Raw genomic sequence first — 21,220 nt, forward strand, 5'->3', positions numbered from 1 at the left:
TTTATCCCTGTTTTTCATTTCTGACTTAGTGGTTTTCTGTAGCCATGGGGAGGGTTGTGCTTTGGTTCTGGAGAATCTTATGGGGGCATGGTAATTAAGGATGTTCAGGAAGGTAGTATTAAAAATTCAACTGCATCATCTAGACTGAGGTACTTTAGAGGATGCCAGTTACATTCTTTGAGGGATGAGATGAATGTGAGTGGGTTAAAGTTTAGTTTTTTACGTATTTGACGGTATATGACAGGTTTAGCTTGGTATAGGTATTTTTTGAGTAGGAATGTTGGGGAGTGATCACTGAGGCTATCTGATAAGCAGCCTGTTATATATGACTGGGGGCTCTTACTGACTAGTATCCAATCCAGGAGTAGTGTGCTTGGTGGAGTTTTTATTTATCCTGGTTGGTGACTGGACTAGTTGAGTGAAGCCATGAAGGTGTACATGATGGGTTGGATTGTTGCCAGAACAGGATTGCCAGTCAATATTGAAATCACCTAAGATGATAGTTTCTTGGGGGAGATGGTGGGTAGACCAGCTGAGGAGGTTTTCTAGGGAGGGATGTTTTGGCCAGGTGGGAAGTAGCATCCAATTATGTTGATGGTTTTGTTTTGGTTAATTTTGAGGTTGGTATATATTATTTCTTCATTGCCTATTTGTGGATCTGATGATTTTAAGATCTGGATGTTTAGATGCTGTTTAAATATTATAGCTACACCACCTCCTTTTTTGTTTAGCCGGTCTACTCTTAGTATGCCGTAACCTGTAGGGAGTATTTGCTCATTGGTAATGTGAGGTTTTAGCCAGGTTTCTGTCAGGATGACTATATCTGGGGAGTACAAGTCTATGGTGGCATGGAGTTCATGGACTTTGTTGGATATACTTCTAATATTTAGGCATAGTAGAAAGAAGTCACTTGGCTTTCTATTGGCTGTAATATGGGAGAAGTTGTGGTTTCTAGTCTGATTATGAAGATTGGGGTTGGAGATGGTAGGGCCAGGGTTGGGGTGGATGTCTCCACTTAGGGCTAGTTTTGATAAGCATGAGATTATTAGTTTTCTCAGTTTTTGAATGTGTTTGATTATAAGGGAAACGTTATGATTGTGCTCTGTGGGTAATAGGTATGGTGGGAGGGTTGCTATGTTAAGTTGTAGGGATGCTTTATGTTTGAGTAATATAGTTGGTAGAATATGTGGGGGGTGCATAGGGATGGTTCTTGAGTTGGTGGGAGGGGAGCTGATTGTGGGTGAGACATGAGTGGTGGTGTGAGTAGTAGTACAGTGGTAGTGGTTGAGTGGGGGAATGATGGAGCTTTGGTAGGATGTAAGATATGCAAGGAGAGTGCATGCAGTGAGCATAGGAAAGGTGTGCTTGTACATGTTAGTTGAGGAGGTGTGATAGTAGTGGGAAGATGGAGGAGGTAGTGTTGGGTTAGTGCTGTGGTTGGCTATTAAAAAGATGGGAGGGGTCTGAGTGCAATAAAGGTGGGACCACCAGGGGCAGGAGGGAATAGGGGGCAGGGTGGGGAGCGAAGTGGGTACAGACCCTGTCAGTTGCTCGTATGAGTGGCTGGAAACAATCACAAAGCAAAGACAAGTATGTGTTAAGAAACAATCACAATTGACCAAGGACTGCTCTGAAACTGTAAGTCATTTCTTAATTTCTCAGGTGGAAAAACAGGATAACCTTGTATCAGTAGGCTACTGTGGTCATAGTTTAAATTTACAAACACACAGTATTGATCAGTTATGGATACTATTTGCTAACAGAAGGGAATAAGAGAAAGTGGAAGATATGTGTGTGTGTGTGTGTGTGTGTGTGTGTGTGTGTGTGTGTGTGTGTGTGTGTGTGTGTGTGTGTGTGTGTGTGTGTGTGTGGTGGGGGGGTCTGCTTACAACCAAAGCAGAGTAACTTCATATAGTCATATAACTTAAGACCCATAGCTATTCTCTCCCTCTATCAAAATTCCTAGAAAAATGTATACATACACAGCTGCTCAAATTTCTTATCCATGAAAACCTACTGACACCTACCCAGCATGGTTTCTGTCCAAACCACAGTACTACTACAGCCATTTTATCTTTTATTCATACAATAGCTGAAGCCCGTGATGATAACCAAACTTCTCTCATGTCTATTCTTAGACCTGTCAAAAGCCTTTGACACAGTATCCCATTCTAAAATCCTAAACAAACTAGCCAACCTTAATCTCTCTGTTTCCACTTTGCTATCTTTCAAACAGACTGAAATCTGTCAGATGGCAGTCCTCCTGCTCCCCCTTCCTACCTATCCATACAAGTGTTCCCCAGGGCTCCATCCTGGGACCCCTTCTTTTCAATGTCTTCACTAATGATCTCTACACATCTTACTATCACTCTACTCTTATTCAGTATGCTGATGATTCTGCACTCATCTCCTCTTCTAAAAGTATTACTCATCTTCACACTCTTACCCAAAATTCATTTCTCTCTCTCTCTCTCTGTAGAAAGCTGGCTCACTGAAAATCAGCTTATTTTAAATCCTAAAAAGACTAAACCTTTACTCTTTTTCCCCAAATCACTTTCACATTTCAAACCTACCTTTACCAGCTCATCAGTAAATAAAACCATCATTAATGTAGAATCTCACACAAAGCTTCTTGGTATGATAATGGATAATCAATTAAAATTTGACCTCCATGTCCAACAATCCATTAAAAAACAAACAAAAAAACTTGGCCTCCTTTATAGGAACACAAAATTCCTAACTCTTGACTCTAGACTCTCTTGACTCAAGTGTATCTACTTCCAAGCCTTCTCTATGGTGCTCCAATCCTTACAAACCTTCAGTCTTCCTTAATTATTAAGCTGGAACAGGCATACAATAAAATTGCAAAATTTGCTGCAAACCTACCACATACCTCTCACCACTGCTTGGTACTAAAGAACCTTCAGCGGCTTGAATTCTCCTATCAACTTCAACTTTCAGAACTCCACATAACTCACTTCTTACTCAACAAATCCTCAGCCTGCCCCTTCTTATCCAATCTTGTGCCACACTACACCCCTACACACCCACTCTGTAGTACAGACAAACTTCTACAAATTGGCAAACCCAATAAATCTATTGGTAAAGTATTATACAAATATTCAGTATCTCATAATTGGAATAAACTCACACTCAACATAAGATGCATTACATACTCCAAACATTTCAAAAAAGAACTAAAAAATTCTCTAGCTAAAACGTGGATATGCCCTTGTCATGACCCCACGTAAACCCTTACCTCTTCCTTCTGCTACTAATTTCTTGCTCTGCTACTTTTACCTGCAAACACTTTCATGATGTTAAGGCTTAAACAGCTTTATGCCCTATTTCTTAAATAATAGCAATATGTATAAAGTTAATTCCCATTTATTTATGCAGCATAATTATGTTTATAATTTTTTGTCATTGTTTCACTTTTTGTCTCTGTTTATTTTTACTTTGCTTATTTTTGTACAATTGTATAAGTTTTTACTTTGCTTATTTTGTATGACTATATTAGTATTTGAAGCTTTTCTCCTTGGGTCTCCACTGAAAATAGGCTTGAGCTGAGTTGCACCAGCCAGGTTAACACATTTTAAATAAATCAAATAAAAAATACATGTTATGTATTTCAGTCTCTTTTAGAAATTGATTCCAATAAAGTAGTTCCCTACTCATCATTTTATTAAAGTTCAAACTTTCCATGCAAGCTGATATAAAGACTATACAAAATAAAGAGAAAGACAAATGTTTATGTCAAGATATCTATATATGCATTTTTAATGATTTTAATATATAGTTAATATAAGTGGAACCATTTGCTTTGTTAACAACATTGGTAAAATATTTCTTTAACAACCAATGCTTATTATTATTTAAATTTGAATGTGATAGGATGTAATTTTCTTCTCAACATTTAATAATAATATAGCTTCTTGTAATTTATTTTAATTAGCTAAATAATTTAAATGCAACCAATAGGCTATAGTTTTAAAAAGTGAGGTTATAGTATATAGATTAATGTCAGAGAAACCAATGCCACCACTTTTGCAAATTTTATTACAATGCTCTAATGCTATTCTAGGCTTATTAGAGAGCTATAAATATCTCAAAAATATATTAAATTGTTTAAGATGTTTATTTAATAGCAGTATGGCTGTGGCTTGTATAACATATAATATTTTGGGTGAAAGCCATCTTAATCAAAATTAACATATCATCCATAGATTATATTAATTTATTCCATCTATCAATTAATGACTTGATATCTTCCAGAATAAGATTATAGTTGATATTTATGATTTAATTCAAGTTATTAGTAAGAATAATTACTAGATATTTTATGTTTATTATCCCATCTGAATTAACTTTGGAAGTTCATAAAAGTATTAATCTCCTTATTAGTTAAGCCAAAAGCCAAAACCTCCTCCCATCACTGTATTGCCCTCCACTCTCTAAATTGACTACAACTTCCAAATTATCTGGACCACCTCCAACTTACTATAGCTCACAGGCTAATCTTCAACCCCACCAAATGCCCCTCCCTCACAAACATCCTACATTCCAAATAGAGCTCTCAGATCTGCACATCAAAACTTAAATAGTGTCCACAAACCTAATCTTCCTCTTTGACAACTTCTCCTCTCATGTTCCTTAGCCAAAAAATGGAATTATCTTCCTTCCTCCCTAAGGACAATGCAGAATGTGGATAACTTTAAAACTGAGCTTCATTCCTACCTCTCTTCTAAATAGAAATGTAACTGCATTCTTCCAACCTAGCCCTCTTACCTCGCTTGTTCCTTTAGGTTATTATAAGTATGGTTCAAGCTCATAACTGTTCACAACACAATAACTACAATTGTTTTTCTTATGTGAATATTGTAAATATTTTTCTTTGACTTGGATTTGTATTTGTGTTTGACACTATTTTGTTTTACTTTTGTATCTTTACTTGTATCCTGTACTGTGGAGCTTTTCTCCCTGGGCCTCCACTGAAAAATGGGCTCTTTAGGCCAATGGGCTCTTTAGGCCCAGTGAACTTCCCTGGTCATCAAACTGGAAATAAATAAATAGTTAACAGTGTACTAGTTTTATTTTTATCCTATTTTAACCCAGATATTGATTTAATGTATTTTAGTGTATTGTGTATATTTGTTAAAGAGAATTCAGTATTACCAATTATTAAAAGAATATCATCCACAAGTAATTGTAATTTGGGTGAATACAGATTCCTGACTTCAACACATATTATGTCATTATTATTTTTATACAATTGCACAGAGGTTCAATAGCCAAAGTAAATAAAAGGGGAGATAGAGGGCATCCTTGTTTTGCTCCGTTGGTAACCTTAAAAGACTGTGACATTGAAGAGACAGGCTTGACAGAGGAAAAAAATTATAGCATAAATGATTAATAAGAGAAGTAAAAACACTAGGAAGCTTATATGCTTCCAAATCCAATTTATATTCTTGTGTCTTTGTACTTGGGTTTCGCTAAAAGGAGGCCATTGGTGCAGTGGGATTTTACTTGATTAACAAATGTTAAATTAAAGAAATGGGTGTCAGCATCTACTTCTCAACCTCCAAATGAGAGAATCAGGGACTAAGAACCTTAAAATCAGAAACAATCAGGGCCCCTTATTAGCACACAATATGCATATTCAAATCTGTATGTTAATATGTGCAAATTAAATTACATAAAAAGAAGACACCATTGGCAGAGACTTCTTATCCTATATACTCCATCACAGTGATATGTGCACATAACATAGAAATGTTTTTACTTTTTAGATAGCTTATACATTTAAATACTGCACAATGGTACTTATTTTCATAACAGAGAAATTTATACTCATCCTACAGAGCAGAAAAGTTCAACAGTTTTATAAAAAAAGATAAGGACCACCAGCTAGCAAAACAAACGTTCTTTATTCTCTAATAGGAGTAATGCCATATCAAAAATACACCTGCCTTAAATACACACAACTATTTAAAACACATAATTAATTAATTAAAACAATTAAATACACATCAAATAAAAAACCTCCAATTAATTTCAGCATTTAACCCTTGAGGGGACAGAGTATCATACTTCAAAATATATATAGATTCTTTGTACAATAATACATTTTTAATATTACATTCTTCATATGGGAAAATACACACTTTTTCCAATATAGACCCTCATAGACCATCACTAATACCTCCATGTACTTGTTCAAAATGCATAGCTATTGGGCTTTCTTTTTTCTTGTTAATAACAACCCTAATATGCTCTAATAAGCTTACCTTGAATGGTCTTTTGCTTTATCCTATATAAAAGAGATTACAAGGGCAACAGAGAGCATAAATAATGCCCTCTGTTTTACAACCAAAACATTCCTGAGGATGCAAAGCATGCCAGTTATTTTTTTTAAACCTTCCAACAATATGTTTGCAGGCTTTACACCTGCCACATGGTATAGTACCATATTTAGCCAAATCTCTTGGAACTTTGTTATAAGGAAACACAAATCTAGTTTTAACTAAAAAGTCCCTCAAATTCCTACCTCTCCTATAGGACATTCTAGGGTGCCCACCCAAATCTAAGTCTTTCAAAGGACATGATACAACCCCAATAGAACTTCAATAAATCTACTAACACTGTGCTGAAACAACTAATTCAGGTGACAAAGTACAAATCCTTATTGTTGTATTTTTTGTACTCCTTATTAAAATAATTACACTTTATCCCCTCCTTTTGTGTCCGGGGAATATATTCATTTAAAAATTTCCACTAACATTCATTTAGTATTTCAGAATTATATCCCCTAATCTTAAACATATTATTAGTCTTATCAAGTTCTAATAAAAAATCTTCTTCATTGTTGCACAATCTGTATATACGTATAAATTCCCCATAGGATAACGCTCGAATCATGTGGGGGATGACAACTTTGGGCCATTACATACTGTGTACCACTCTCAAATCTTCTATGGACAGTTGTACAAATTTTATTCTCCTTACTAATATCTACCACTACATCCAGAAATGGGACACTTTTTCCTACTTCGCACCCATCAAATTGTATACCAAATCTGTTAACATTAAGCTCATCCACAAAACTTTTTACCTCATTAAAACCCCCTTCACATAAGAAAATAAGGTCATCAATAAACCTAACATATTTGCAAAAAAACTTTGATCTGTAAATGTACTCTCTCTCAAATAATCCCATGCTAAGATTAGCATAGGAGGGGGCAAAAGAAGCCCCCATAGCTGCACCTTGCTTCTGCCTAAACAGTTTACCACCAAATTCAAAGTAATTATTCTTGAAACAAAAGTCCAAGAGCTCAACAATAAATTCTGTCACTGGACTCTGTCCCAAAAAATATCTAACAGCTTCCAAACCAAAATTATGACTAATGCTAGTATAAAGACTCTTTACATCAATTGTTATCCAGTACATTTCTGCATTCCATTCAACACTCCTGATTTTTTCCTAAAATTGGAATACATCCTTTATGTAAGCAGGTAAACCTTGTACTTTGGATAACAAATAATGATGCAAGAACTGTCCTATATTGCATAAAAAATATTTTTTCCCAGAAACTATTGGATGACCAGGGGGGTTAATGAGAGCATATTAGGGATATTATTAACAAGAAAAAAGAAAGCCCAATAGCTATGCATTTTGAACAAGTACATGGAGGTATTAGTGATGGTCTACGAGGGTCTATACTGGAAAAAGTGTGTATTTTCCCATATGAAGAATGTAATATTAAAAATATATTATTATACAAAGATTATGTATATATTTTGAAGTATGATACTCTGTCCCCTCGAGTGTTAAATGCTGAAATTAATTGGAGGTTTTTTATTTGATGTGTATTTAATTGTTTTATTGTTTTAATTAATTAATTATGTGTTTCAATTAGTTGTGTGTATTTAAGGCAGGTGTATTTTTGATATGGAATTACTCCTTGAAGACTTTTTTATCGTCAAGACGTTAGAGAATAAAGAACGTTTGTTTTGCTAGCTGGTGGTCCTTTTCTTTGTTGGCATCTTTATTGGGGTTTACATTATAAAAAAGATGCTTACAAAAATATTTACTCATCAAGCTAATACACAAAGCAAGGTTATTACAGTCAGTCAAAACTCAAAGAAAAATGCTTTTATGCTTCTATGTTTCTATTATTCTGAAAATCAATCAGACTTTGAAATAGCCCATTTTGTTTACGTACACACATATTGTAGACCCCTGATTGCATTTGCTTGTATAATAGCCAGAGAATTATTGTCAGAAAAGTAAGTTGTCATCACAAAAATAGATAATTTACTTTTAGTAGTGCTGGTAGATACAGTGATCTCTAAAAATGCTAGGACTCAAGAAAACTATCTTTGGTCACCTCAAGGAGCGTGCTTAAAGGCTATAAACTTTTAAAAACATCTGTATGTCATAAAACTTAGCAAGCACCCTTAGTGCTCATTACTGTTCCAGCAAGCATTAATTATGAAAGGAGTTGGAACAAAATAAATGAATAGAAATTCCATGTATTAGTATAAAGTTATATAATTCACACAATGTTAACTTTATACTAAGACATGAAATCTCTATTCAGTTTCTGTCATTTAAGTTCTAGTTTGACTTCTTCATTTATTGCAACCCACTCAAACTTTCTGTAAAAAAATATTTATTTTACTTGCCTGAGAGTTTTATAGCTGATCTCTTCAGTCATGCAACTTAGAGCTCCCACTCCTTCAATTAGCAATAATCCCACCTCAGATAAACCTGATTGGTTATTATACTGGACTGTCACTTTGCACTAATACAATGATCTGATTCCTTTGGGACTACAGCTATCATCTATTCAGCTATACTAGAATACAACAATAGCGCACTTCCTGATTCTAAATCCATCCATCCATCCACAACCTGTTTTTTCCCATTTTTGCACATGGGATCAGGGTGTCACTTCAACAGTGGCAATCATCTAGACCCAAGATTTATACCACCAGGTGGCTAGCCCTACTATGGTAGTTCTTCCACACCACACATTCACATCCACACTCACACCTTTGGCCAATTTAGAGTGTCCAATCCACCTGCATGTCTTTTGAATGTGGGAGGAAACCGGAGCACTCAGGAAACCCATGCAAACACAGGGAGGACATGCAGACTTCACATAGAAGGCACCCCAGAAGAGAATCAAACCAGGGGACCTCTTACTGTGAGGTGACAACACTATCTGCTGCACCACTGTGCCTGATTCTAAATGTCCTACTTGATATGTGGACTTAATAGAAATAAGTAGCACATCTTGGGTCTGTATGTTAAACAAGCAGAAACAGAATGTGTGTATGTTTGATATCAACATATAGGGAGTGGCACCCTACTGTTGGCGGTATGCTAATTAAATGTAATATAGCGATGTTCTGATTAGTTAGGCCATTACCGGGACTGTAAGATGCTACTTTAGGAAATCAGAGTTGCCACTTTTTTAAAGTAAAACTATGTAATCCTGGGCAACTTAGGGCATCAAAGAGCTAGGGGTGTCAGGAACTCCAGGTGCCATGGCACTAGTCATGTGAATGTCACCAAATTAAGTAAGATGGCACAAATAAGAAAGGCTACACAGTGTGACATCTACACAGTGAAACTGCCCCTTCAGGAGGCTAGAACATTTTACCATTACTAATCATGCTTGTCTGAACCCCAGTGTATATGTCCTCAGTATACATTTGAGGATGTGGAGGGGTATCCATGTGAAAATAATGGTTACAAGGTGTTATGTGCCCCTGATGTCCATTTTTATCCATGCTATGTTCCACTGTCCCATGCATACTCACTCCTGTGTGCTCCTGTCCACTTTCATCAGCCTAACCACATTATGTGGTTTGTATGTACACTAATCAGTAAGATATCCCTAGGTAAATCCCTGATAGAGTCTGCTAATCTGTCATACCTGCTTCTTAGGTTCACTGCCATAATAACAGACATTGACATTCATGATGATTGCAGTGTGTACTATACACAAACCAGCAGATGATGGAGTCATACTCTTTCCTGATAAATTATGCTATCCCTTGAGAACGAGACAGATCCTTGGTGGAAACAGGAATGTTATGCCTTACTGCTAGCATGACTGTCAGGTCTGCTACTCTGTACAGCAGATGTAGGATGATGCAACATTCAAGGGAGTTGGAGAAAATGATGCAGCAGTAACCTGAAAACTAACACCCGAAACCTGGATGCAAACATGTGGGAAATGCCAACAGTGTTCCCAACAGGCTAATGAAATATTCTAGTAGCCAGGATTCAAAAAGCCAAGTAAACCTTTTGACACATGTTTTACTGAACCAAAACATGTTTGCTAATATAGTCCATCATTAGTATGAACAGTAGCAGGCTCAGAGCTAAACTCTGTTGCATACCCACTCTGAATGGAATCCCCTCTGTGAGTCTAAACACTGTTAATACTATCAGGTCCTTGTACATAGCCTGCACTAAATTTCCTAGTGTTTCTGGACTTCAGACTGTCCAAATCATCTTTCTGGAGACATTATCATAAGGTTTCTGCAAGTCTAGGAAATGCCCAGTTGGACTCTTTTCTCATATCTAGCTTCTTCTGTACTACCTTTCTCATGGCAAATATTGAGTCACTTGTGCAGCATCCTGATCTGAATTGCACCTGCTTTTTTCCATCTTACTTTCTACTATTCTGTGTATTCATTTATCAATCACCCTCTTCAGCACTTTCATGCAGTGTGACAGAATTTTGATACCACTGTACTGTGTACAGTTGTGCATGTCCCTTTAGTTGGCACTAGAATGCTTATTCTCCAGTCATTTTGGATACACTTTTGTCCCCGTACTACTGTTCGTACTTTCAGGATTCATTTCTCCCCTAACTCACCACTAACTCACCAAACATCTTGATCATACCTACTATGACCTCATCTAAGCCTTCTGCTTTCTCTAACTCCATTTTCCCTAGTGCTCTTCAAACCTCTGCTAAGGTGGGTTCCTCTTCGTCTTTCATCATAGGCCCTGTCTGAGGCAGCAGAAGCGGCTTGAAGTCCACTTTCTATCTGCCTTTGATATCCTCTGGATTAGTAGGCAGATTCTTGTTGGCTTCATTTACAAATATGTCTGACAATTATCGTCTTTATCTTTTCTGAAACAAGCAACTAACACGGATAATCAAAATAACAATAATCTCTTCTGTTGCTACATCACACAGATAAGATGACACACTACACAGAAACTTAAACAAGTCACCTGAAAAACATTTCAGTATCAACAAACTGAAAAAGTACTCATTATAAGTTTTTGAAGAAAAAAAAATTATCCAACATTTTCCCCAAAAATCCAAGAACATTAGTTAAATGACAGTCCCAGAATACAAACATTCTCCATGAAGACAACAATGATCCAATTGTTTTCTGTTCAAGAACAATCCATCCCTTAGTTGTCATAACCTCATTTAAAAATTCATGGCATTCCATGCTGGAGCTGTGTGCAGTCAGTGTGGGAACAGAAATGAGCATCTCTTTTCCTTTCCCTTCCCAGTGGCCCTACTATAAGTTCGTAAAAAGTGTGACATTTCGTTACTTAGAATTACTGTGCTGGAACATCGATACTGACTCTGTATGCACAGTATGTGATGCCATCAGGTTACCATTCCATTTATCTTCTCTGTATTCTGCCTTCTATGCAGTGGTATCCATTTTCTGCTTATGCATAATTTCTTTTGCACAAATTCTACATCTGCTCTTTTTAACCAATGAAAGGAATCCAGTTTATGCAGGAACCTTAAAGTATTCCTTTCCGTACCTTCTTTCTCTGTGCTTCTTAACCACTGCTTCAAATGTCCAACATAATTTCTTTGTTTTTGTTATTTGTTTTTTTTTTCTATTGGATGTGCAAATATCCCAGAAACCATCTTGACTTTCTCTGCATTCTTATTTGTTTTTCTTCATCCTTTCACTATAAATTCCATTGCCACCCACTGCTTAACTTATTCTAGCATACAATTTACTCTCCCATCACCCTTTCTTTGTGTAGCCCCTGTGCAAAGACTACCACTAGCAAACCATCCCATGAATCGATTTATTACAGTATCCCTCCAAACCATACATAACTAAATAAATGGTTATTGCTACAAAGATACATCTTGTTTCAAGTACTGCTAGTTAACCTCTAAACTAAACTAATGCCTTTCGGCTTTTCCTGGTTAGGGGTCCCCACAGCAGAACTCCAGTCCGCTAATGATTGGCAGTGGATTTTTATGGTGCCAAGGTGCCAGCCCGACGCCCAACCTTCAAAGAAGGCACACCCATTCTGCAAGACAAAAATCAGCTACAACAGTTATGCAATGCTGCCTCGCCACATAGTAACACTTTATTAGTACAAGTTATTGCCCTCTAGAAAACACCAAATCCAAGCAAGGAAACTAAGAAAATATGTACAGAAAGGCAACAACAGAACCACACATCACATACTTAATAAAATAAATAAGAGATTTATTGAGCGCACTTTCGTCAAAAGACTTCTTCAGAATAACAGATAAATCAATCAAATTTCCTTTTTAAAAACACATTCAGCATTTCATAGGTTGAATAAATCCCACATGACTTGACATCATTTCCCCTAACGAAAAACAAGTGATCCCAGTGTTCGACAAAAATGAAAACCAACTGCAGAACTGCAAAGACACCAGGAACTCGGACACTATACTGAAAAACCAGAGAAATTTATTGCACAAACACGGTTTAGCGCTTTCAACAGTATTCCACTATCTTCATCAGAACAACAATTACACATGATTCAAAGCTTATATACATTCTAAAATCCCGCCAAAAACTATTAAACAATTGAATAATTGAATAATTGTTGTAACCATAGTAACTACCCCTGAATCCTGAACAAAGAATAAAAATTCCTGTACAAAATAACATCCAGAATTCATTGAATACCAGTAACTAATGGAACCCTCAAATATCACATACCTTCATAAATATTATGCAAAAAATAAAGAAGAATAAAAAGTAAAAACTTCATATAAAACTTCCTAATTCAACGTAGTGCATGTATACTTCAAATACATTATATAAGAAATGCTAAAAAGGTATATAAAACTAATAACAGTACTATAGTAGTACCAATATATGTACATACATACAAAACATAAACCTGATAGGAAATAGGGTATCTTAGGAATAAACAAACATATTCTCATATGAGTTGGCCAATAGCCATATGATTTCACTATAGAGGCGTATAAAAAACATACAAACATATTAACCAATATAAAAAGCAAAATTAAACCTTAACTAAAAAAGGTTTCGGGATCATTCATTGAGCCCAGGAGATGTTACCGCATCAATCTCTAATCTGCCACTAAATCTCTTTTTTCAACAACAGCCTTTATGTTCCCACCTCTTGGATTGGGTGAAATCACTTCATGGCAAATTTAAACATCTTACAATTAGGACTGTTGATAAGATGTCTCGACAAAGCATTATTGACATCACACTTTCTCATGCAATATGTGTGATCATAAATCCTATTCTTCAAACAGCGATCAGTTTTCCCCACGTAAAAACTCATACATGTTTGGCATACCCCCAGATAAACTATATGTTTGCCACTACTGATTACTTTTCAAGCAATTTTTCAAAACAATACTTGGGGAGTCTAATATGTATCTACAGAAATTGCACTGCCCACATTTTTTAGTTCCTGTTCTGAAAGGGACGTGATGTTACATGAGCTTCAATATATTGGGCATTTGTTTATTGACAAGGGGTATCCCCGTAAGATGGTGAATGATATAACCCAGTATGTTAGCAATGAATGGGGACGTAAATATAAACCACTCCTGGTTTGTCAAAGAACCCATTGTTGATGATAGGTTAATTAACACTGATTCTGGTGGTGACAACATTGAATATAAAAAAGCTTGTATTATTAAATATGGCAAACATTCATGTCAAGTGAAGAATATTATTGCAACCAACTGGAACATCTTGACCAGTGACCAGTCTTTAAAAAATAAACTTAGTGATAAACCACACTTTGTATACAAAGCTGGTAACAATATAAAAAGAATTATTGAGATTAAATCTAAATACCAACAAAATATGAAGATACAGAGAACAGGAACTAAAAAATGTGGGCAGTGCAATTTCTGTAGATACATATTAGACTCCCCAAGTATTGTTTTGAAAAATTGCTTGAAAAGTAAAATTTGGTTCAGTAGTGGCAATTGCTTGACGAAGCATATAGTTTATCTGGGGGTATGCCAAACATGTATGAGTTTTTACGTGGGGAAAACTGATCGCTGTTTGAAGAATAGGATTTATGATCACACATATTGCATGAGAAAGTGTGATGTCAATAATGCTTTGTCGAGACATCTTATCAACAGTCCTAATTGTAAGATGTTTAAATTTGCCATATTGGAAGTGATTTCACCCAATCCAAGAGGTGGGAACATAAAGGCTGTTGTGGGCGAAAAGGAGATTAGGTGGCAGATTAGATTGGATGCGGCAACATCTCCTGGGCTCAATGAAATGATCCCTACGAAACCTTTAGTTAAGGTTTAATTTTTTGCTTTATTATTGGGTTAATATGTTTAGTATGTTTTATACGTCTCTATAGTGAAATCATATGGCTATTGGCCAACTCATATGAGAATATGTTTGTTTATTCCTAAGATACATCCCTATTTCCTATCAGGTTTATGTTTTGTATGTATGTACATATATTGGTACTACTATAGTACTGTTATTAGTTTTATATACCTTTTTAGCATTTCTTATATAATGTATTTGAAGTATACATGCACTACGTTGAATTAGGAAGTTTTATATGAAGTTTTTACTTTTTATTCTTCTTTATTTTTTGCATAATATTTATGAAGGTATGTGATATTTGAGGGTTCCATTAGTTACTGGTATTCAATGAATTCTGGATGTTATTTTGTACAGGAATTTTTATTCTTTGTTCAGGATTCAGGGGTAGTTACTATGGTTACAACAATTATTCAATTATTCAATTGTTTAATAGTTTTTGGCGGGATTTTAGAATGTATATAAGCTTTGAATCATGTGTAATTGTTGTTCTGATGAAGATAGTGGAATACTGTTGAAAGCGCTAAACCGTGTTTGTGCAATAAATTTCTCTGGTTTTTCAGTATAGTGTCCGAGTTCCTGGTGTCTTTGCAGTTCTGCAGTTGGTTTTCATCATTTCCCCTAACACATTCAGCATTTCATAGGCTGAATAAATCCCACATGACATGACATCATTTCCCCTAACACATTCAGCATTTCATAGGTTGAATAAATCACACATGACTTGACATAATTTCCCCAGCACATAAACATTTGTAAAAACCTGTTCACACTACATAAATGTCAAAACACCCAGTGTTCAAAAGTACAGTGTCCCTGAAAAAATATTATATGAATAAAAGACCATCAATTCAATTAAAAGTAGTGACATTTACATAGGTCAACCACTGATAAATATTGTTAAATAAAATACATTAATTTTATCCTTAACAAAGAGCCAAGAGACAATCTATCATTAAGGCCAGGTGCAATACAAGATTTTGTTCTAATCTGCCATTTGAGTTCAAGAAACTCAAGATATACATCTGAAGGTCCCCCTCTAGAATCCAGGTCCACATAGACAATGACCCCAAATTTAAATGAATGAGTGGGAAACTTCTTAATATGTTTATAGAGGGCATTGCCCTCATTTTTCTGTCTTATATCATAAATATGTATTTAGATTCTTTGTTTTAGAGCTCTTATAGTTTTTCCTATGTAGAAACTGTCACAGGAATCACAGACTGCAAGATACACTACACCTTTAGAAAAACAATAATAGTTTTTCTTAAGCCAAATGGTCCCAAAACCTTTACCTACTAGTTTAGATCCTTCCATGCTATAAGAACACTGACCGCATCTACCACATTTGTTATTACCAGCTGTGTCCAAAATTTCCATTTTCTTCCCCTCAATTAGTTCCTTTAAGGACATATCCCTTTTGTAAACAATAAGGGGTTGTGTACCAACCTTACATGAAACTTCATTGTCTAGGTTGAAAATGCACCATAGTTTTTTAATGATTTGTTTTATATCAAAGAAATCCAAGGTGTAGGTAAGAATCAAAGCCCTGCCAAATCTGTTACCACCTACATTCTCTACCTTTTCAGGAAGGCCAGAAAAAAGCAAAACTTTGTAAGTACCTAGTTGTCTTTCTTCCAATACTTCACTATAAATACTATTAACAAAGACAGCAGGGTAACCCCTTTTTTTCCAACATGTTCTGCAGTATATTACATTCATCCAAAAAATCATATTCCTCAGAAATCATCCTTGCAAGTCTCACGTATTGCCCTTTAACAAGGGACTTCTTCTGTTGAGATGGATGCCAACTCTGAAAATGTAACAGAGTTTGAATATGTGGGTTTCCTGTATAAATGGGAAGTAAAAATCTTCCTATCAAGGTCCTTCTTAATGGTAATGTCCAAGTAGTTTAACTGATACACATCTTTAACCATAGTAAATTTCAAGAAATGTGTAGTACATTTTATATAGTTACAGTATATGTAAAAAACCTATCCAAATCAGCTTCACTACCTGTCCAAAAAAGAACCAAATCATCCAAATACTGACCATACAGTGCCCACATACTTTTAAATTCTGAGTCTAGAATGTACAAGTCTTCCCAATGAGCAAGAACAATGCTGGTGAAAACTGGGGCATAACAAGCACCCATAGCCACACCTTGGGTTTGTTTAAAAATCTGTCCTTCAAAAGTAATAAAATTGTTGTTGAGTACTAGTTCCATACAGGTACGGAGTGTTAAAATAGTATTATGGTCCATACTAGAATTGAAACCAAGATAGTCATAGAACCATTCGACCCCAATTTTGTGTGGAATTACAGAAAAAAGGTCACAGATGTCAATTGCGACCATAATCAAATTGTCAGAATACATCTCAGGCTTGATTTTTCCCAAAAAAATCCCAAGAATATTTTATCACCCATTGCCTATCATCTAATGTATGTTTAACTTTGCTGTCAATATATTTTGCTAAGCAAAGAGTCTTTGATGCTTTAGCATTGACAATTGGGCGCAACTGGGGGTTCACAATAGATTTGTGGACCTTTGGGATTCCAGAAATAGTTGGAATTTTGGGATGTTTAAACTCAAAAAATCAAGGAGATCCAAACTAATCTGACCATTTAAAAGTAGGTCTTCTAGGGTCATGTCTATGTAGACTATATATATAGTGACTATAGAGTCAGGTACACTGACGTCCCACTCACTAGGCTGAATAAGGAGAAGGTTACTGTTAGCTGCCTGTCAGGTGCCAGGATCTGCCACATAACACAAGCACTCAGGTCACTCCAGAGCAAGTATAAATATGACTCTGTCATTGTCCATGTTGGTGTGAATGACCTGAGCCATACCTCCCTGGACTACATGAAAAGAGACATGGAAGAGCTCTCTGATCACGTAGCCCAGGCCAGTATGACCCTGACCCTGAGTAGCATCCTGCCCTCACCAAGAATGATACCATGGTATAAAGAAAAGATTCTCGATTTCAACAATTGGATAAGTTTCTTGTGTCATTCAAAGGGGATCCAGTGTCTGTCCGCCTGGGATGACATGCTCGACAAGCCACGCTGCTTCACTAGAGATGGCTTGCACCTGTTACCCTTAGGCTTTCGAATACTGGCCAAGGGATTTGCCACCCCCATATTGCCTTTTTTAGGCACGGCTCAAAAGACAAACCCACCACCGTAAATAGCACAAGTAACAAAAAACTGAGGGTAAAGCTACTCAATGCCTGGTCTAAACGTCAAAATGCATGCACTCGAGGTACTCCCCAGTATGGAGAAAATCGATATATGTGCAGTAACAGAAACCTGGTTTAAGGCTCCAGAGAGCACCCCAGCACTACGAGGCCACAACTCATACCATACATTTTGGCCACAGAACCCAAACCGAAATACAAAAGGTGGGGGCGTATCCAAATTCATCAAGGATACCCACACCTCCAGGTTGGTGGCACAGCACGATGCTTCAGAGATCATCCATGTGTCACTAACAACAGGCAAAACTGCAATTCAAATTGTAGCTTGCTACAGATCACCCACCATGTCCCAGGACCCCCATTCCATGTTTCTGGAAATACTGGGAAACATAAAGGTCCTACCAAACACCCTAATATTGGGTAATTTCAATTACCCAAACATTAACTGGGAGAATTACTCAAGTACTAACTCCCTTGCCCAACATTTCCTAGAATTTATAAACTCAAACACCCTGGTTCAACTGGTCAACACTACCACCAGAGGTGACAACATATTGGACCTGGTCATCGCCAACATGGGAGACTGGTGTTCCACACCAGAAGTCAACCCCTCGCTGGTAAGATTTGACCATAAACAAATCACTTTGGATATCCACATTCCACCCCCACCCCCAGACAAGCGAACCACCGTGAAAAACTTTTCAAAAGCAAACTTCACGTTACTTAAGACCGAGGTAGAAAGTTTTAAAGCGCCCATGCTGAAGGATAACGCTGTCCAAGCTGCAAAATCCTTTACTAATACATTCTACAGGCACCTACAAGAATGCACGGATTGTGCCATCCCAAGCAAAACCAAGACTCACTCCTCCAAGAAAAGGAAACCAGTCTGGTGGACTCCTGCCATAAACAAGCTATACAATAGAAGGAGGAAACTAGTACAGAAAAGATTAAACTCCCAAGAAGGGAAGACATCCCTGATCAGTATCAGAAAGAAACTATGATCCCTCATAAAATCATCCAAGGCGAGCTTTGAAAGAAAAATTGCCAAGGACTCCAAAGATAACCACACTGCATTTTTTAGCTATGTCAAGAATCTAAGTGGCAATGCTCAGATCTGCTCAGAGTTAGTGCAGAATGGCATAAAATACACTGAACCGACTGATATCGCCAACATCCTGGTAGACAGGTTCAGCGCAAACATCACCCACCTCTCACCCGCAAAAGGGCCCATAACCATACCAGAAGAATGTAGAGTCCCTGAAATCACAGACACTCAGGTTAAAACAGCCCTCTCCAAAGTCAAAAACACAGCATCAATGGGACCGGATGATGTCCCAGGCTGCAACTTACATGAGCTCAAAGACGAACTAACCCCTCACCTAAACACACTGTTCAAACTCAGCCTCTCCACAGGCTACTTACCCATAGAGTAGCACACAGCAATGGTTATTTCACTCCACAAAGGTGGAGCCACAACAGACCCCGGGAATACTTGCCCTATAAGCCTGACTAGCTTGCTCTGCAAGGCTATGGAGCGCATTATCATGGAACTCATTAACAGAGACATTGGGAGCCTCCAAACATTGGACCCTACCCAGTTCGGCTTTGTTAAGGGCAGATCATGCCTCCTAAACCTGGTGGACTTCTTTGAGACAGTTACCAAGGCTATAGATGTGGGAAAGGTGATACACGCAGCTACCTAGACCTTGCTAAGGCCTTCGACACCATTCCCCATTCTGGTATTATAGGCAAGCTCACCAGTCTGAACATAACCCCCTACATCACAAGATGGGTTGCCAACTGGCTCATGGACAGAACCCACATGGTGAGAGTTGCGGGAGCTAGTTCCGACTCTAAACTAGTTACAAGTGGCATTCCCCAGGGCTCAGTTCTAGGACCCCTCCTGTTCGGCATATACTTCTCAGTGGTACAGGCAAGCACAGGAAGACTATGGCTGACCAAGTTTGCAGACAACTGCAAACTAGGGGCTATAATTGACTCTCCGGCTGACACAGACATCCTCCAAAAGGGTCTCACTGAGATGGATACCTGGTGTCAAAATCACGGCCTCAAGCTAAATGCCAAAAAGTGCATAGTCATCCCCTTTGGAAAAAATAAAGTACCCACAAACTACCACATAGGTGGTAGTCCCCTAAATACGGAAGACATAATAAGGGATCTGGGGACCCAAGCAGATAATAATCTCACCTTTAATAATCACATTGCCAAAGTGGTTAGAAAATCATTCTATGTGGCCCACCTAATCACAAAAGGGTTCGCATCCAGATCAAAAGAGGTCATTGTGCCCCTCTACTCATCACTCATCAGACCCATCATTGAGTACAATGCCCCATTTGGGATGTACCTTACAAGACACCTGCAACAACTGGAAAGATCACAGAAGTGCCTCACCAAGAGGATTACTGGCCTCAAACAGATGCCCTATACAGCTCGACTGAAAAAACTCCAGCTGTACTTGGTTGCATACCGCCTACTCAGAGGTGACCTCTGCCTGACATACAAGGCCACATCCAACCCAGAATTGATGGACATGCTCCACCTAAAGAAAACCTTATCCCCTCAAGCCACACTCTCTAGGGATCTAAACCTCACCACAACAATAAATAGGATGTGCTGGAGAGATAAATTCCTGTCCCAGAGACTTCCCATGCTTTGGAACAAGATTCCAATCTACATTAGGCAGAGCTTCTCACTAACACTCTTCAAAAGAAATCTTGACGAGTGGATGGGAAACAGAAAGTTTACCTCGGGGATCACTTCAGTGGGTCTGCTGGACAGAGGCACAGGGAACTAATCTAAGGGGGCGGCGAAAGCCAACACATTCTGGCTAGGCTTATAAATGCCTTTGGGCAGATAGCCTAGTACCTACCTATGAACCTATGAACCTATGTTCCTTTAAGCCAAGTTTAACTCATTCTTGGACACTTCAGTATAGGTGGAACGAAAGAGCATAGTGAAAATTTTCCCATTGTGCACCTCCTTGTCCATCACATCCAGTCCCTCTACTTTGTCCAGTTTCATAAGTCTTATATCACCTCTGTCTAAAATATCCTTCAACAGAAGTGTTTTACCTCGGACAAATTAGAGGGTACTGACTGTTTACCCTTTGTCAGAGTTTTCCTAATTTCTAACTCACAAAGGGATTCAAAAATGTGTACTATTGGATGAACAGGGGGCATGAACAAACTAGGTCTAGACAACTGTCCTGTATTGGGGTTCAGATTATCACCAGAAAAAAATATAGCAAGATTCAGTTTCCTAGAAAACATTTTCAACTGTAAAATGGTATCAATTAAATTAGCTTTCCTTGCAGGCACAAAGTTAAAACCTTTGGAAAAAAGTTCAGCCCATTCAGGCCCAACATTAATATGACTGTAGTTGCA

At 37.4% G+C, this 21,220-nt stretch overlaps 1 protein-coding gene across 4 annotated transcripts in view; it reads left to right on the forward strand.

Moving 5' to 3' along the window:
• Window positions 1–21,220, forward strand: part of BEST3 (bestrophin 3) — a 474,344-nt gene that overhangs the window by 381,719 nt on the left and 71,405 nt on the right. The gene's annotated exons all lie outside the window — the stretch shown is intronic.

Source organism: Protopterus annectens, chromosome 11.part0 (genome assembly GCF_019279795.1).
Source record: "Protopterus annectens isolate FY-2018-M chromosome 11.part0, PAN1.0, whole genome shotgun sequence".
Taxonomy (NCBI): Eukaryota; Metazoa; Chordata; order Ceratodontiformes; family Protopteridae; genus Protopterus; species Protopterus annectens.